Source organism: Lycium barbarum, chromosome 7, assembly GCF_019175385.1.
Source record: "Lycium barbarum isolate Lr01 chromosome 7, ASM1917538v2, whole genome shotgun sequence".
NCBI classification, from domain to species: Eukaryota; Viridiplantae; Streptophyta; class Magnoliopsida; order Solanales; family Solanaceae; genus Lycium; species Lycium barbarum.
In genome coordinates, this window is record NC_083343.1 from 86,098,104 (window position 1) to 86,115,795 (window position 17,692).

Sequence of the window (17,692 nt, forward strand, 5' to 3'; positions counted from 1 at the left end):
CATCATACATGTCCTTGATCGCCCTAATGTACGCCACAAGTACACCTCTAGCCTCCAAGCATCTCCATAGAACCTCTCTCGGCACTTTGTCGTATGCCTTTTCTAGGTCGATGAATACCATGTGTAGGTCCCTCTTCCTCTCCCTATACTGCTCCACCAGTCTCCGTACAAGATGAATAACTTTTGTAGTTGAGCGCCCCGGCATGAATCTGAACTGGTTCTCTGAGATAGACACGCCTCTCCTCACCCTCATCTCCACCACCCTTTCCCACACTTTCATAGTGTGGCTTAGCAGCTTGATCCCTCTGCATCAGGGAAAATTTATTAAGTCACTGTGATTTGATCGTAGTGGCGAGTACCTCTTTGCAGAGTTCATTAGTTACTTATTAGATAGAGGGATTACATTTTCAATTGTCTACACCAAGTATTCTACAATAGATAACTACGAGTTAAATTCTTAATTTAATTCCTTCTAAGTTAGTACCTTTGATACCCATAGAATAGTGGATTGGATATAAGCCAAAGCTGTCACATGTTTGGATATGAGGTTGTCTAGCACATGTGTTCAAAGGGAAAACAGATAAGTGGGAATCAAGAACGGATGTACGCATGTTTATTACTGTCCTAAAAGAAAATAAAGTAATTGTTAATACAATTGCTAGATTTTTAGAAAAGGACTATTTAATAAACCAAGTTCCTAGAAGTAAACTAGTTTTGTAGGAACTGAGCAAAGAAATAGCAAATGAGTCATCTAAAAATTCAGAAGTTCAAGAATATCTAACCGACAAGTCATGGTTGACGTTCCATTGCATTTAAGTAGTGGGAGAAACGTTAATATGCGTAAGGAAATTCATTACTTTTAAATTGTGGGAGTGACGTTGAGAAAATAACACTATATGAAGTCGTTAATATTTCAATACCGAAAGGTAATGAAGATAATATTAAGACTCAAGAATATGATAGTGTGACTATAATAGTAGTAGTACTTAGTCGTAGTGGGAGAACAATAATCAAGATCGGTTCAGTGTATACTCTTGGGATAGTTTCATGATAGGATCCTGGAAAGAAATACACTTTTGGGAAAGTTTCATGATAGGATCCCTGAAGATCTTAGTACAGAATTGGTCAATTATGACGAAGCACTACTAGATGAAGTTGCATCACGAAACAACTTCACAAGTCTTTTTTTTTTTTTTTTTTGAAAAAGCTTATTGGCTATGACTTTTGGTACTTGTGCAAAAGGAATACATGTGAAAGTTATAAATGCATGGTTAAAAGTTTAAGTGGGAGATTGTTGGGGGTATATACCGTTAACCATGTGTTTAGACATGGTATATTCTAACAATTACCATGGTTAAAAGTCTAAATGGGAGATTGTTGGGATATATACTATTAACCATGTGCTTGGATATAGTATTTATTATAGAAAATTATTTATTCATTTTTTAATAAAGAGTTAAATAGATCATGTACTAATATGTGACTCCTTTACTTATATAGTAGATGATTTAGTGTATAGAGTTTAGTTTATACACGGAAGATTAAATCATCAGTTCTTATAAGAATAAAGTTTATGTTCACAATCTAATATGAAAATTGGACAAATCCATGGGTATGATTGTAGCACAAGATTAAATATAATGTATCTTCATTATGGGAACGGTATGGTTCTGTCTTTTTGTGCTAGTACATTTTGTATGTATTGAACGGACCAAGTAGAGATAAATGTTTTTGTACTGAATATATAAAACAACCTCTCTAGCTCATTAAATGTACTTATACTCTTAATCTTGATATGATTATTATGATCAATGTGATTTGTTCATTATTTGGATTTATTAAAAGGTACGACTCAATTGCGGGTCTATGTATTCTTAGTAAATTGGATAATGGCAAAATACATTTGTGAAATAATAATTAGTTGATAGAATCCATGTCTCGACTTTAAGATTGATGATACCTCTTTATGGATGCTTATAAGTCTCATGTGAAAACACTACAGGTGGATTTTGTATCCGTCACATGATATAAGTTAAGCGGAAATATAAAGGATCCAATTAGTCAATGAATTAAATTGTCAGAAATTTAATTTAATTGATTGATATCTTTAATCTTAACATGGGGAGTTAAATAAGTTTTAATGTATGATTTCGAGATTGAACTGAGGAGTGCAATTATGAATTTTTAGTGGAGTAATTCGTAATTTATTATGGTAGGATTAATTTAGATATTTCAAATTAATTCCATAATAGGAAGCCTCGTTAATGAAATTTTGTGGTCCCTGCTGTGCCCGAATAATAAAGAATTAAATGGAATCCGATTTCTTGGTGAAAAAAAAAGGCCTAGCAGGTTTGGGAAAAGGGTTTAAACCCTAAAACCTTTAGTTATAAAAAAAAGGGTCTTATTCCATAAGGAGGCCTGGGGTTTTACATGTTTCTACACTTTTTCCATAGAAATTCGCCCACACGAATTTCGCAGATTCTAGTATTATTCGAGTTACACAGTAGAAGACCGTGGAACTGGAGGATGAACGCGTGGATGGTTTTTGCTCGTTCTTTAAGGCTAGATTCAAGATTGCATTCACGCTTCAAGAGATAAATATCAAATTTATGTTTGATTAATATTTTGATTATGTGTTGTCTATACTACATGCAAGTTCGATCCTGACTATTTGCTTCCGCAGTTTATGCTTGTATTTCCATCAACTACTAAGTACTATGATATTTACAATATTTCTATTCTAATCATACCAACCAAAAAATAATTATATGGGAAAGAGGAAAGCAATTTAAATTATACAAGCATCTACAAAATATTTATTTGGTTGTAACTGACTATCAAAAGTTATTTCTTGAGATCTAACAAATATCGTAATCAAACTATACTATATAATTAAAAAGTTAGTGTCAATCGCAAAATAACTTTCGAAAAAAACAACACCACACAAGTGACACTCTTAAAATAGCACTACTACTAATTAGAGTACCTCATCAAGAAAATCTTTTTGATCATGATTGGTTGGAGCCTGGAGGATGATAATACACAGGAAGACTTAAAAACGAGAATTTCTTACCTTGATATAGTCCTTGCCTTTGAACATTAGTTAATTCAAACGCTAAAATTATAGAGAAGAGAAAAGATAACTTTGGATGAGAGTCTTCATGAAACAAAATATGATTTTATAGATGCAAAATGGAAGAATACCATAAGATATCACTGCAAAATGGAAGAATACCATAAGATATCACTAACTTACAAATTAAAATATGGGGGTTATATTATGGACATGAAAATTAAAGTATGCGAGTTATGGATATTATTATGAGTAATTAAATAGGTGTGAGTTATGAGAGTAGTTACCCGTAAAAATATTCAATACAAAAGAGAAAAATAAATAAAATAATTAGAGATATTGTCATTTTATAATTACAAGAAGGCCAAAAAGAGAACAGAAATGGAAAATAAGTTTGTTAATGGTGAACGTGAAGATTTGGGATAATTTTTTGACATAACAGAAAGGTGAACTCTTTAAATAAATAAAAAAATAAAACTTAGGAATTTTTCTCTTAGAGTTTGACGTGGGAAGGGGATAATTTTTTTGCTTTTACTAATATTTAGTATAAATTAATCACATTAATTGGAGGAGAAAGAGAAAAGATTAAAAAAAACATTTAAAGACAAAAAAACTCCGAGAAAGGAAGAGAAAAGATAAATAGTAGATGTCACATCACCTTATTTATGCTTAATTTTATATTATATATAGATAGAGATTTCATTTTTTGTCTCCGCTGCACCTCTATCAAGGATTAACATGTAATATGACTGTTCAGATATCGTCATAATATACTATATGGCTTGTTAAAATCGTCATATTATAACCGCCGCAACTTTTGTTATACCTTAGCGTTGAGGAATCATTTGTATGAATTCCTAATTAACAGAATTGGCTAATTAAACTATTTTAAAATTGATTTTCAGCCTATCTCATCCTTTTATTAGGGGTAGAAATTGACTATATTTTAAAATTAACATAGAAGGGATTGTGTAGTTGGGATATGATATATCAAATTATGCAGTCTACATCAAGATTTTGAGAGGATAGATGAGTAACACTTAGGAGCCGTTTGGACATGAAATTTGAATTTCTTAAGTTGCAATTTTTTTATAAACATAAAAACTCCACAAGTTGTGAAAACCATAAAAAAAAAAAAAAAAAAATCTCATACAATCTTACCAAATGAGTAAATCATAATTCATAATAAAATTAATACGCTATTAGAAGGCCTTTCTAAAAAATACAACATCAATTGATCAAACTTTAGTTCAATAAAAAGGAAAATTTAGTATGAATAGTAATGTAACTACTCTTTAATATAATCCTCCCACATGGTAAACAAGATTGATAAATATATTTTACCAACTTGCATATTAATATTTAATACAAATGATTGGTAAATATATCTACCAACTTATATAAACGTATGGGTCAAATTTTACATTTATATTTTTTTGAAATCATGATTTCAAATCTCAAATCATGCCTTTTTGGATGATTTGAGATTTCATCTCATGAGATGAAATGAGAGATGAAATTGCATATCCAAATGCTGATTTCATCTCATGAGATGAAATTGCATGTCCAAACACCACTTAAGATCATGCCAGTGTCACCTCAAAAGTGGAGGAACAAGACTGCCACCCAATACTTTAGATTTTCATCGACTGATTATTGTTATTATTTTTTTTTTGGTTTTGAAGACAACTTTATACTAATATAATTAAAAGTACACAGGGAGCTGATGCCCAAAGACATCTACATCAGTAGTAATACTAGTACAAGGAAATCCTACTGATTGGTTAAACATTTATAACTATTCATGAACTATACATATGTTGTGATAATCGAAATTCCACAAAGTAAAGACATAAACATTTGGCTCATTAACACACACACATATAGAGAGAGAGATAATTACAAGAAAGTACAATTCAGGTGCCACTAAGTCAAATTGTGTTTCATTCAAATAAAGAAGGCATGACATATCTCTTATTTCCGTCCGTTATATTTTTCTCTTTTATTTTACACACACACACACAAAAAGAAAAAAGAAAAAAAAGGAAAAAAGAAGCCCAAAATAGAAAATCATGGTTGGAGTACTAGTTTTATAAGATTTAGGTGTTGCAAATTATATTTGAAAGGTAATCCAATTGAACAAGCTTAAAAAAATGGATTTAAATTAGATTTTCGTGAGAAACTGACTGGCGGCTAAAAGTACATGTTTTAGCTATATTTTACCTCACATATTAATCACTTGTGTTTTAAGTCCATTTTATCCAAAAAAAAAAAAAAAAAAAAAGTACTCCACATTTTATCCACTTTATACTTGGGGCCCGTTTGGTCATGAAAATTTTTCACTTTTTTTCGGAAAACGTTTTCGCTTTAGTTGAAAATCAACGTTTGGCCGTGGATATTATTTGGAATTTGGAAAACACTAAAAAACTTGTTTTCACTTTCAATACATTCAAATAACCAAATATTCTTTGCAAAGAATATAACCAAACACAACTCTATCTTCAACTCTAACTTCAACTCCAACTCCAAAATACCAAATAAAGTGAAAAATATTGGGTTTTCATGGCCAAACGCCTACTTAATGTTCACATTTTGTTGTGTACGAAGCAAGTTTGCGGAAAAGAGATAAATTGACGCTAAATTAAGCTAAAAACGATCTTTGAAGTCTGATCAATATAAGGGAATATGAGGAGATGATTTTGAGCACATAAACTGATATGGAGCTACAAAGTGTCACATACATCTTACAAATCTGAGTAAAATTCGAAGAAAAATTGTCGGAATCGAGTACGGGGTCAATAGAGATCTTGAGAGCATATTGCAAGCAATACTTCTATGAGATGCCACTACAAGAAAATGTCAAAATTGTGACGGAATATTTGAGACGGTTCAATTCCATCACATATTGTGACAGAATTTTGACGGATTTGTGATGGATCGACCTTTCATATATATATATATATATATATATATTAAAAAAAAACAAATTTCGCAGAAAAATTCTGAGAGTAACGGATTTGTGATGGAAATTATTCTGTCACAAATTAAAGCCGGTGAGAAAAAATGACAACTATTTGTCACAAATCCGTGACAAAATTGTGACAGATTGAACATTCCGTCACAAATAAAATAAAAAGATAATTAATAATAAATATATAAATTTGTGACAGAATTATTTCCGTCACAACAACAAGATTAGACTAACTTTTTAGTTTTGCCTCCAAAATTTTTGACCACTTATTTAGTTTCCCACCACACCCTATTTCATTTCAGCAAACCCTTCTAAGCTGTAGAGAGACCATGGGCTTCACTCATAGCACGAAAATCTAGAGAGACCGTGGGCTCACTCTCGGTGATTTCTTTCCGGCGTTGGAGCTGCTCGAAGGCATTCACTCCATTGTCATCTTCACTAAGAGGTTTAGTTTTTCTCTATTCTTTCATCCACAATGAATAACTTTTGGATCTTGATATTGGGTCCTTCAATTCTTGCTCAAATTTGTCTCCATTCTTCTTGAATAAGTTTTCTGAAGCGAATAATTTTGTGGGTCTTCTAATTAGGTCTTTCAATCTCCACAATTTTTTAGATTTCTTTGGTGGGTCTTCATCAAATTATAAAATTGGCTCCTTCACTCGAAGTGGGTTTGGAATAATTTTGTTAATGGTAAAAGTTTTAGTCATTTTCTTTCTGATTTGAACAGATTTTGAGCCAAAGGGAAAGTCCTTGACTTTACTAGTGGAATTTTTTGTTGCTATGTTCATTTTCCTAAAGGAACTTTGGATGTTCATGATCGATTTACAATCACAATGGCTACGTCCTAAAAATCACTCTTTGTTATCGAAAGACCTCTTTGTTATCGAAAGACAAGGGTTTGTAATCAGAGGTGAATCTACAATTTATAAAAGATGAGTTCACTACTAAAGAAAGGAGGAAAAAAAATGCTACGAGTGGGGATTGATCCCTGAACCTTCAGGTAAATAAATTATCTTTCAACCAAGCCTTTTGTAGCATGTGTTCTAAAAGGTAATATTAGATATATTTTAAGAATTATACACATAATCTACTGAGTTTAGTCGGGTGACCATGTGTTCACGTGACCCTTTTTTACCCCCTAAATTCACCACTGTTTGTAATATAAGCTTGATCCTGAAGATAATGTTTTACTTTGTAGTATTATCATAGATGTTTATTTCACTTGTAGAAAATACTTATAGTTGTTCTCCAGCATAGCTACTTGACTATCATATGTAGTTCGTATCATTATTTAAGTGATAGAGTACAATGTTGGGCAGTTGTACGTGTTTTCAAGTCTTAGAGCATTAATGTAAGTTTTATGTCTTCATTTTCAGTATTATTTGTTAGAGGTACAATTGAATGGTGTTTTGAAAATAAGAAATACATCAATCACATTCTTAAGGTTGAATGTTGTCTGCCTAGGACCTATGTCCACCGGGATTAGAGTTCAGTGAGTAACCATGTGTAAGCTACCTGTCTAGCGCAATCTCTAACTGATTTTTGTTAAGTATGTCACCCTGTTTGACTATGTTATAAAACTCATTATCCATGAATGTAGCTAAAAATTGTCTAGGCACGTAATGCTACTATGAGAGGACTTCAATTGCTTCTATATTCTATGAGCAACTATCAAGAAATGAATAACTAATTTCCATTTCCAGTTAGTTTCATTTTCTAGAATTTTTGTGACTTGTTAGTTGCTGGATTTTAAAAAAAATTACTCCAGCAAAGCTAAATACATAAATCCATCCAATGTTTGGATCAATCTGAATTCTAGTGCTTCTGGTATTGAATTCCTACACAAACACAACATATACAAAAACATTGGTTCCTTCTCTAATTTTCAGTAATGTCGTAGGTGTTAGGTTATTGAAGAGCGGGTAGGTCATTGTGCAAGTTAAGGACAACTTTATTTAATTTTTATGATTTATTGCATATGTATATATGAAGTAAAATGACTACATTGCATTAGGATGATCCAGAAGAGAAACGGGCTGTTCAATAGCTCTGTTCGCCGCTAACACCAAAAAATCGTCATTCCACTCCTACAAGAAAATAATAAGATTTATTTGAAAAGACTATGGAACGTTAATCTGAAACAAAATCCACAGCTAAATACATGTCTTAAATTTTTCCCGGTGAAGAGAGTCAATGTCTTAGCTTCCTATGAATTATTTCTGCCCTTCTATATAGTTGAAACTTGTTTTATGAAACCTTGAGTTGACGTCTCCTTGTTAACATAAGTGAGAAATCTAGCAAAAACTGAATATAGTCTTTCAATAGATATATCTGGTGGCTTTCTTGATTATAAACAATGCTTCTTTCTGCCCAATTTCATTTGTTTATCCGCCAACAATAATAAAAATGCAACGGGAAAAGGTGAAAATAAGGAAGCTCAAAGATAAGAAGTCGTATTCTATCACCTAGTGTTTGGTGTTTACCAATCTTGATTGAGGTCGTTCTAAGATAGTGTGTTTGGTAAAAATAAGGAAGCTCAAAGATAAGAAGTTGTAGTCTATCACAGAGTTTTTGGTGTTTACCAATCTTCACTGAGTTCGTTCTAAGATAGAGCTTAAGTATATTTGTTTACCTGAGTATCTCAAGATAAAGAAGTGTTGTTGACCAGGGAAATAAATAGCATTATCGCGTGCTTCATCGAATAAGTAAAAGATGACAAAGCTATAAACCCATAAAGCGTTAGCTGAGGCTAAAATCAAAGGAAAGTACGGAACTACCAGCTTGCTATTTTGGATTGACTTCTATGTTCTAATTCTGTTGATATAGGTTTTAGTTTTACACTTTGTTAAATGACGGTGGAAAATGGTAGTATCTTTATCTGATGTATTAGTAGTGAAGTATAAAATAATAGTTGGATTTTTTTTGAAGCTGTCAAGCAACATTTGTTTGGTTTTATCTCATTAACTCAACTTTTTATTCCAGTGAAGTTCACTTCCTGTGTTTGCTGTTTGTTTATGTTTGTATAAGCGGAAATGAACGCCTAAATATTGATTGAAATGGTTCTATTCTGGGTGTTTAAAATTAAATAGAAAGGTTATGTGACAATAGGCTGTAAAATTCTGATTAAAAATTGCCTGCAACTCTGGGAAAGCAGAAGGGTGAATATTTATCCCCAAGTAATTGCTATGTTTTTTGTCATGTGGTATTTATCTACTCAAGTGTGTTTACTAAAAGGTAGTGGGCAGGATACATTTTTTCTGTTAAATTTTGGATGTATGTACTTTGTGTTATTTTTTGGCCCTTTAACTTTCGGAACAATGGATGTTTGTCTGAACCTCTTATGTGGAGTTGATTGTTTGTAACAGGCTGACATGCTTTCTATCAGTGATAATTGTGTGTAGGATGAAATGGAGGCTAGGGTGACTGCTGCTATTTCAGTCTCATCAGATGATTCACAAGAAGTCCACGAACTCGATGTAAATCGCATATACTTGGATGTTGTAGGTGGAGAGAAAAAACGACTTGTGTATGGATTGGGCTCTCAATCTTTGAGTTTATATCAAGACTGCAATTCTGCTACTTCATAGAACTTGTCTGCGGTGACTGATCGTGCTGCTGGAGAACGCTTCAAACTTCTTGAGGAAGAGATGTTGCGTATGAGAGAAAATCAAGAGAGAATTCTTCAAGAGCGTATAGAGGCGAAGGTTCAACGTCTTGACGCGGAGGTAAAACAACATGTAGAGCAGGAGGTATAGCGTTTGACACAAGAAAGTGATGATCGGTTTAAGTCTATGGAGGATTGATGGTCTCGCATGATGAGTGAGATGGCGCTATATTCTCGATCATCTGGTGATCCTATTCTTTCTAAATAGGGACTCACCAAATACTTAAGTGTTTAACATTTTGAGACTTTAGTTACTCGGAAATTCTTTTAACGTTGTCAAGACTTTTGTTAGTTGGATGCTTTGCAAGTTTTAATATTTGTAGACTTTTGCTTATTGAAGTTGTGTTTTTGCACGTTTTAACTTCATGCTTTTGTATTGTAAATTTAATATTTGTTGTAGTTGCTAATTAATTTTATGCTTTTAGCTAATTTACTGTATATATTGAATATTATTATTATTATTATTATTAAATCTAACAGGTCAAATTAAATTTGTGACGGATTTTAGTTTGTCATTATCTATGCTAAATCTGTCACTAATACTATTGCAAGAGACTCAATTTGTGACAAAATGTTCTGTCAATTTATTTGTGACAAAATATTCCGTCACAATTACTGTGACTAGATTTATGAATTTGTCACGGAATATATTTTGTCACTATTTTGTGATGGAACAACTTGTTACAAATCTATCACAATTTTGTGACGGAATCTAGGCCGAATACAAGGCTGTGTGTTGTCACAGAGAAGTCTATCACAATTCCGTCTCAAACATTTGTGACGGAACTAAAATCCGTCACAATGAATTTATGACCAAGGGTTTTGGGACGTCCCAATTTCCGTCACAAATCCGTCACAATCAATGATTTGTGACGGATTTGTAACGGATCTGTCCATCACAATTCTGACATTTTCTTGTAGTGATGGTTCAATGCAAGGAACGTGCAGTGAAAAAAGTTGAATACATGTTCCTAATCAAGTTGTCAATTCATAGTAGTCCCAGTTTAGTTTCATTGTAAGGCTTTGAGTTGTAACTTTATGTGCTTATTAGAAATGTGTTGTGAGGCTTTTCTAGGTGCAACAATTTGCTTCAAGTTAGAGTTAATGTTACACCTCTCGTTGTCGTCGCAACGAAGTCCTTAACTTATGGGTGGTTTATACTCTTAGGGGTCGTTTGGTAGAAGGTATAAGTTGGAATATCCCAACACTAATTTTTGTACCATGTTTGGTAGAAGGTATAAATTTATCCTGGGATAAATTTATACCTTGTACCAAACAAAGTATAAAATGCATCCCATGGTATAAGCTGGAATATACCTTCTTATACCATTTATCCTAGGACTATTTTATACCATCTCCTAGATGGTATAAAATAGTCCCAAGATATGGGATAAATTAGTCCCGGGATAATTTTGGCCATGCACAAAACGACCACTTAGCATGGAGATCTGTACCCCAGTTTTTAAAATATTAAGTGCCTTACCCCGTGTGTACCAAAGTATAAGTACATGTTTCATGCAATACTACAAGATTAGAAGTTAAACGAATCGAATCGACGCGACTTAGACTGACCCAGGAAAAACCTACAGAACCAGTCCATATTGACGGGCCGTGGACACGTTGACAAGCCGTCGTTGTGGACCGTCGGTGTTGCCGCCGCCTCTGATTCTCTGGTGGAAGAACGACAGAGCTAGTTTACGAGCCATCGACCTGCTTGTCGACCCGCAGCCACTTGAACCTTCTTGATCCATTTATATATATCTAGTCCCATGACTTTATCTCTTATTTTCTCAGTCCCAAACCAAAGAAAACCCTTAAATATTTCCTCTCACCACTTTCTATTATATTAGCAGAGTTTTAGCAAGATCTGAGCCCGTAAACCCGAGCTAGTGAAGCAAAAAGGTTGTTCCTAGTATGATTCTTATCTTTGTGTCTGAGTTATTATCAAGAATTTTAGTGGTTTTAAGCAAAAAGGAATATAAGTATGGAAGGGGTAAGTTGAATAAGGGTTAAGGTGAGACTAAGGGACTGTTTTGGGAGAGAAATTGGAATAGATTTGATTATATTTTGATATGTAAGTATGGATATTGATGTTGTGGATGTTGTTGTTGATGTTGGAGTTGAATTAGATAGTAAGTGATGCAAATAGTCTAATGGTGGCCTATGTTATCTTATTTATAGACTTACGACTTCGTGGAGTAGACGTTGGACGATTAGATACGCTTCAAGGTATGTTAAGGTTGTCCTTCCTATTCTTTTTGGCATGATCCTTATTTTATGACCGAACAGAATAAGCGAGCGAGTTTCAAAGACCCTACTCTTAGACGGTATAGGATTTAGCGTATCCTTGACCTCCTATGTTTTATATCTATAGCTTCCAGAGATCTTGTGTTACTCAGAGTAGTTTAGAGTATCCTTTATAGAGTCTTTCATGCATTTATATGTCTATATATGTACAACTATTTTCTTATACCGTGCCGCACTATAGTCGGCCGGCCAGGCGCATAGATGCGCACACCGCTGTAGTGGGCAGCTTATGATGTCGTCCCGGACGCGGGATAATAATGATAGTGATAAGGATGACACCGTGCCTAAATGGCTGGGTAGTATACTATTCATTTGATGATCACACCGTACCTATATGGTCGGGCAGTTTACTATATATATAGATGCATATGATTTTAAAGAGAGCATGCATATCATACACCGCAGAGGCACTTTCAGAAATACAGATGCATTCAGATATGCAGTTAGCTTATGAGTTTCAAATTCCTTTCATGATGCTTATGTATATGTTACTCTTAAGCCTTACATATTCAGTACATTGTCCGTACTGACTCCCCTATTGGGGAGGGGGTGGGGGGCGGCTGCATTCATGCTCGTAGGTTTAGGTAGACAGAGAGGTGATCCAGCTCAGTAAGACTTTCCCTCAGTTGTAGTCGGTGCGCTCCACTTGACCCGGAGCTGCAATTATTTTTGGTATTCCATTCTTTTGATATGCATATGCATATGTGTATGACAGGGCCCTGTCCCGTCCTTTCTACAGTTTCTATTCCATTAGAGGTCTGTAGACAGTTGTATGTAGTCAGTACGTGATGTTGCCTAGTCGGCTCTCATTCTTTTGTGTACAACATATGTAGCAGCCTGGTCGGCTCTCACTGTCATTTTCAGTATATATATATATATATATATATATATATATATATGTATATCTCTTGGTGATGTTATGATATGAGTCAGTATAGTTCAGATTGAGTTATTTGTGGGCTTTTATTAGTCAGCATTATCCAGGTACGAGTATAGGGGGGTTTGACCAATAGAGATCAAGCCCTCGTCACGGCCCACCGGCGTGGGTCGTGACGGAAGTGGTATCAGAGCAGTTTCGTCCTAGGGTTGTCTACAGACCATGTCTAGTAGAGTCTTGTTTATGGGTGTGTCGTGCACCACTCTTATAAACAGGAGGCTACAGGACATTTAGGAAATTGTTATTATTTCTCTCTTAGATCGTGCAATAGAGCCGTGTGTTAAGAGTTCGCCTTCTAATAATTTGTTCTGATTTCAGCGATGCCTCGCAAGAAAGATACAGCCGCCCAGATGGGCAAAGGAGTGGCTGGTGAGGCCACTAGCCGTACTCAGCGGGCTACCAGGGCTCGGAACGAGTCTCTGAGTGAAAGCCCATCTCAGAATTCGCATACCCCTCCTCCAGCACCTGCCCCGGTTCCTCAGCCAGATGCACCGGGCCAGGATATACGGGATGCTATACAGTTATTGAATAGATTGGTAGCCGCTCAGGCGCAGCGCCAGGGAGTTGGTGTTGATCAGGCAGATCGAGCTGGTAGTTCGAGGGTTAAGACTTTTCTTGGTCTAGATCCCTTAGAGTTTTTCGTATTGAAGCAAAATATAGACCCTGAGGACTTTATTGATAGTATGCAGAGGACTTTGAGGGTTATACGCGCTGATGAAGTCGAGTCAGTGGAGTTAGCTTCTTACAGGCTCCGTGATATTGCAGTGCAGTGGTATTAGACATGGGAGTTGTCTAGAGGAGAGAATGCCCCTCCAGCCATTTGGTGAGAGTTTTCAAATGCTTTTATTCGCCATTATTTACCAGCAGAAGTCCGATGGGCCCGAGCAGACAGGTTCTTACGTATTGAGCAGGGCAGTATGAGTGTTTAGGAGTATTGTGTACACTTCGAAAACTCTCTGAAATGGAGGCTGAGATGGAGGACAGAGTTCATCGTTTCGTGGCTGGTCTAGGGGCATATTTGATAGATAAGTGTTCGACCGCAGCATTGCAGCCGGGCATGGATATTTCCCGTATATACAGGCATACGCACAGAATTTAGAGGATCATAAGCGTCAGCGGCGGCCAGAGCGCGAGCGTGACCAAGTCCATGGTAAGAGGGCCAGATATTTAGATATTTCTAGTGAGTTTAGAGGAGGACAGAGACAACAGTATTCCCGGTATCCATTTCATTCGGCAGGGAGTGCACCTCCGCGATTTCCAGGCCCTAGATTTGATCGGTCTTCTTACTCTGGAGTGGGCCAGAGTTCTAGAGCATCAGGTTCTCAGCATATATCGGAGTCAGGTCAAGTTAGACCGCCCTTTCCACAGTGTACCCAGTGTGGTAGATTACATTCCAGACAGTCTCGATTAGATCCGATGTTTGTTATGCTTATTGCCGGCCAGGTCACGTGATGAGGGAGTATCCATCGAGGGGTGGTGTAAGCATTATTCAGCCTGTCGGGTCCGTAGTCGGGTCTTCTTCATCAGTACGTCCCTCGGGGAAAGGTTCACAGATACCAGCAGAACGTGGTAGAGAAAGGAGTGGAACACTTAGCTCAAGCGGTCCTCAGCACCGCGTATATGCATTAGCCGGTAGACAGGATTGTGAGTCATCTGCTGATGTTGTCACAGGTATATTATCAGTTTCTTCCTATAAGGTATACGCACTAAATAACCCAGGTTCCATCTTATCGTATGTTACTCCATTTGTTGCCGGCAACTTTAGGATATAGCCTGAATCGATTAGACCGTTTGAGGTGTCCACACCAGTCGGTGATCTAGTTATAGCTAGGCGAGTATATCGAGGCTGTGTAGTGACAGTTTGTAATCGCCATACCTTAGCAGATTTGATTGAGTTAGACATGATTGATTTTGATGTTATTATGGGCATGGACTGGTTAGCTTCCTGTTATGCTAATGTTGATTGCAAAACAAAGACAGTTCGATTCCAGTTTCCTGACGAGCCAGCCCTAGAGTGGAAAGGTAATGCTGCTTCGCCGAGGGGTAGGTTTATTTCCTACCTTAAAGCAAGGAAGATGATTAGAAAAGGGTATATTTATCACCTAGTTCGGGTCTAGAATGTGCAAGCAAAATCACCGACCCTTCAGTCTGTCCCTGTTGTCAATGAGATTCCGGAGGTGTTTCCAAATGAGCTTCCAGGCATTCCACCGGAACGGGAGATTGATTTTACTATTGACCTATTGCTAGACACTCAGCCAATATCTATTCTTCCCTATAGAATGGCACCTGCGGAATTGAAGGACTTACTGGAGAAGGGCTTTATTAGGCAAGTACATCACCGTGGGGAGCACCGGTATTATTTGTAAGAAAGAAGGATGGCCCTTTGCGGATGTGTATTGATTACATGCAACTAAATAAAGTGACTGTAAAGAATAAGTATCCGTTTCCGAGGATAGTTGATCTATTTGACCAGTTGCAGTGCTAGATATTTCTCAAAGATAGATTTGCGATTCGGATATCATCAAGTTAGGGTGAAGGGGGAGGATATTCCGAAGACGGCATTCAGGACTAGATATGGGCACTATGAGTTTTGTGTCATGTCATTCGGGTTAACCAATGCTCCAGCTGTATTCATGGATTTGATGAATCGTGTATTCAGACCTTTCCTAGATTTGTTCGTAATTATATTCATAGATGATATTCTGGTTTATTCACCATCAGAGGTTGATTATTCAAATCACCTACGTGCAATGCTTAGAGTTCTTCGAGATAGAGAATTATATGCGAAGTTTTCTAAGTGCAAGTTCTGGTTGAACTCTGTGGCTTTTCTTGGCCACATTATTTCAGATGAAGGCATTAGAGTGGATACTCAAAAGATTGAAGCTATGAAGAATTGGCCAAGGCCACGACACCAACGGAGATACGTAGTTTCTTGGGTCTAGCAGGATATTATAGAAGGTTCGTGGAAGGATTTTCTTCTCTTTCAGCCCTATTGACTAAACTAACTTAGAAATCAGCTAAGTTCTAATGGACGGATGCATATGAGCGGAGTTTCAGATATTGAAGGACAATTTGACCTTAGCACCTATCTTGACTCTTCCAGAGGGAACAAATGGCTATGTGATACATTGTGATGCTTTACGTATTGGTTTGGGTTGTGTATTAATGCAACACGGCAAGGTTTACGCTTATGCTTCTAGACAGCTGAAGAAGCACGAGAAGAATTATCCAACCCATGATCTGGAGTTAGCTGCAGTGATTCATGCCTTGAAGAAGTGGAGACACTAATTATACGGTGTTCATGTTGATATTTATACTAATCATAAGAGTCTCCAGTATATCTTTAAGCAGAAGGACTTGAATCTACGTCAAAGGCGATGGCTAGAGTTACTGAAAGATTACGACGTTGATATCCTGTATCATCCTGGAAAAGCTAATGTAGTAGCTGATGCTCTTAGTCGCAAATCCATGGGTAGCATGTCGCATGTGCAACCAGAGAAAAGGGAGATAGCCCGCGAATTTCGCCAGTTAGCCAGCCTTGGAGTCTGGTTGTTAGATTCAGGTGATGCAGGAATTACGGTCCAAGATTGAGCGATGTCATCTTTGATAGCAGAAATAAAGGAACGTCAGTACGAAGATCCTGTTCTAGTCCATTACCGAGATACAGCACCTCAGAAAGAAAAGACACCCTTCGTGATTACGGAGGATGGAGTACTCAGGTATTGAGGTAGATTATGCGTTCCTAATATTGCAGGGCTTCGTCAGCAGGTTATGGGAGAAGCTCATTATTCTCACTATTCTATTCATCCGGGCACAACTGTCACGACCCGGCTAGGGGCCATGACGGGTACCCGGGGCTAACCACTGAGCACCATGCATGCCCTTACTTATCATATTCATTAAGCGTTTCTTTTATCAAATTCATAGAAAATCATTTCTTGTATGGAAACATAATTACTTTTATATACATAAGCCCTTCGGCTATCGAAATAAAAATACATACACCATAGTAGCATCGTGAGACCATACTACCCACACATGCGTATCTACGAGCCTCTACTGGAGTACTAGACATACGGACGGGACAAGACCCCGTCGTACCCAAAATACATATACATATATATACTCAAAAGAATAAACCAAATAGCACCCCCGGAACAATGGAGTGCTCTCAAGTCAACTAACAGCTCCTACGAGTCTGGATCACCTCCATGTCTACCTGTGGGCATGAACACAGCGTCCAAAGAAAACAAACGTCAGTACGAACATTGTACTGAGTATGTAAGACATAAATAAAATGAACATAATGGAAGAATCATAAGCCATAGGAGGGAGATATAACCTGCATGAGTTTTATAGGTGAATACATTTCATACATATATCGTGTATTTATATAATCATAGTACGTGTATCATCATAGCGTATATATCATCGCATCATCATCATCATCGTTAACCCGCGTCCGGGTAACCATCATATGCCGCCCACTAGTGGTGATCATGTCTGGCCCTCTAGGCACGGTGTAAACATAGTAGCCCGCCTTAGCGGTGACATGCCCTGCCATTTAGGCACGGTGGAATCGTATGCAGCTCGCCTTCGCGGTGACATGCCTGGCCAACTAGGCGCAGTGGAATCGTATCGTCATATAATTAATCATAACTCATCATTATTACTTATCTCATAGACATATCATGACTTAACATCATTATACATTTATCATTAAAAACATACATTAGGACT

The 17,692-nt window shown here is 36.5% G+C and overlaps 1 long non-coding RNA gene across 1 annotated transcript; it reads left to right on the forward strand.

Moving 5' to 3' along the window:
* Positions 1 to 6,054: 6,054 nt before the first annotated feature.
* LOC132603518 (uncharacterized) lies at positions 6,055 to 10,072 on the forward strand. Its single transcript, XR_009568368.1, has 2 exons — positions 6,055 to 6,489; positions 9,410 to 10,072. It is a non-coding gene; the product is annotated as an uncharacterized LOC132603518 (long non-coding RNA).
* Positions 10,073 to 17,692: the final 7,620 nt, after the last annotated feature.